General features: G+C 42.8%; 1 non-coding gene across 1 annotated transcript; it reads left to right on the top strand.

Moving 5' to 3' along the window:
* Positions 1-2,031: 2,031 nt before the first annotated feature.
* On the top strand, positions 2,032-2,139 carry LOC130953321 (small nucleolar RNA R71). The gene has a single exon (XR_009075491.1). It is a non-coding gene; the product is annotated as a small nucleolar RNA R71 (small nucleolar RNA).
* The last annotated feature ends 396 nt before the right edge of the window (positions 2,140-2,535 follow it).

Here is a 2,535-nt window from a genome sequence, read left to right as displayed (position 1 = left end):
CGTTTAACGCCAGGTTCTTGCCCTTTCCTGGCGTTTAACGCCAGTCTGGTGCCCCTTTCTGGCGTTAAACGCCCAGAATGGTGCCAGACTGGGCATTAAACGCCCACTTGCTAGCCTTACTGGCGTTTAAACGCCAGTAGGTTCTTCCTCCAGGGTGTGCTATTTTTCTTCCTGTTTTTCATTCTGTTTTTGCTTTTTCAATTGATTTTGTGACTTCTCATGATCATTAACCTACAGAAAACATAAAATAACAAAAGAAAATAGATAAGATATAACATTGGGTTGCCTCCCAACAAGCGCTTCTTTAATGTCAGTAGCTTGACAGAGGGCTCTCATAGAGCCTCACAGATATTCAGAGCAATGTTGGAACCTCCCAACACCAAACTTAGAGTTTGAATGTGGGGGTTCAACACCAAACTTAGAGTTTGGTTGTGGCCTCCCAACACCAAACTTAGAGTTTGACTGTGGGGGCTCTGTTTGACTCTGCTTTGAGAGAAGCTCTTCATGCTTCCTCTCCATGGTGACAGAGGGGTATCCTTGAGCCTTAAACACAAAGGATTCTTCATTCACTTGAATGATCAGTTCACCTCTATCAACATCAATCACAGCCTTAGCTGTGGCTAGGAAGGGTCTGCCAAGGATGATGGATTCATCCGTGCACTTCCCAGTCTCTAGGACTATGAAATCAGCAGGGATGTAATGGTCTTCAACTTTTACCAGAACATCTTCTACAAGTCCATGAGCTTGTTTTCTTGAGTTATCTGCCATCTCTAGTGAGATTCTTGCAGCTTGCACCTCAAAGATCCCTAACTTCTCCATTACAGAGAGAGGCATGAGGTTTACACTTGACCCTAAGTCACACAGAGCCTTCTTGAAGGTCATGGTGCCTATGGTACAAGGTATTGAAAACTTCCCAGGATCTTGTTTCTTTTGAGGTAATTTCTGCCTAGACAAGTCATCCAGTTCTTTGGTGAGCAAAGGAGGTTTGTTCTCCCAAGTCTCATTTCCAAATAACTTGTCATGTAGCTTCATGATTGCTCCAAGGTATTTAGCAACTTGCTCTTCAGTGACATACTCATCCTCTTCAGAGGAAGAATACTCCTCAGAGCTCATGAATGGCAGAAGTAAGTCCAGTGGAATCTTTATGGTCTCATTTTGAGCCTCAGATTCCCATGGTTCCTCATTGGGAAACTCAGTGGAGGCTAGTGCACGCCCATTGAGGTCTTCCTCAGTGGCGTTCACTTCCTCTCCTTCCTCTCCAAATTCGGCCATGTTGATGGCCTTGCACTCTCCTTTTAGATTTTCTTCTGTATTTCTTGGAAGAGTACTAGGAGGGAGTTCAGTAACTTTCTTGCTCAGCTGTCCCACTTGTGCCTCCAAATTCCTAATGGAGGACCTTGTTTCAGTCATGAAACTTTGAGTGGTTTTGATTAGATCAGAGACCATGGTTGCTAAGTCAGAGTGGTTCTTCTTAGAATTCTCTATCTGTTGCTGAGAAGATGATGGAAAAGGCTTGCCATTGCTAAACCTATTTCTTCCACCATTATTGTTGTTGAAACCTTGTTGAGGTCTCTGTTGATCCTTCCATGAGAAATTTGGATGATTTCTCCATGAAGAATTATAGGTGTTTCCATAGGGTTCTCCCATGTAATTCACCTCTTCCATTGAAGGGTTCTCAGGATCATAGGCTTCTTCCTTAGATGAAGCCTCCTTAGTACTACCTGGTGCATTTTGCATTTCAGACAGACTTTGAGAGATCAAATTGACTTGTTGAGTCAATATTTTGTTCTGAGCCAATATGGCATTCAGAGTGTCAATCTCAAGAACTCCTTTCTTCTGATTAGTCCCGTTGTTCACAGGATTCCTTTCAGAAGTGTACATGAATTGGTTATTTGCAACCATTTCAATCAGCTCTTGAGCTTCTGTAGGCGTCTTCTTCAGATGAAGAGATCCTCCAGCAGAGCTATCCAAAGACATTTTGGATAGTTCAGAAAGACCATCATAGAAAATACCTATGATGCTCCATTCAGAAAGCATATCAGTGGGACACTTTCTGATTAATTGTTTGTATCTTTCCCAAGCTTCATAGAGGGATTCTCCTTCCTTCTGTCTGAAGGTTTGGACTTCCACTCTAAGCTTACTCAATTTTTGAGGTGGAAAGAACTTTGCCAAGAAGGCATTGACTAGCTTTTCCCAAGAGTTCAGGCTTTCTTTAGGTTGTGAATCCAACCATGTCCTAGCTCTGTCTCTTACAGCAAAAGGGAATAGCATAAGTCTGTAGACCTCAGGGTCAACCCCATTAGTCTTGACAGTGTCACAGATTTGCAAGAATTCAGCTAAGAACTGATGAGGATCTTCCAATGGAAGTCCATGGAACTTGCAATTCTGTTGCATTAGAGAAACTAATTGAGGCTTAAGCTCAAAGTTGTTTGCTCCAATGGCAGGGATAGAGATGCTTCTCCCATAGAAGTCGGGAGTAGGTGCAGTAAAGTCACCAAGCACCTTCCTTGCATTGTTGACATTGTTGTTATTTTC

Source organism: Arachis stenosperma, chromosome 9, assembly GCF_014773155.1.
Source record: "Arachis stenosperma cultivar V10309 chromosome 9, arast.V10309.gnm1.PFL2, whole genome shotgun sequence".
Classification (NCBI taxonomy): Eukaryota; Viridiplantae; Streptophyta; class Magnoliopsida; order Fabales; family Fabaceae; genus Arachis; species Arachis stenosperma.
Note: the sequence above shows the minus strand (reverse complement) of the source record. Positions and strands in the feature narration are given on the sequence as shown.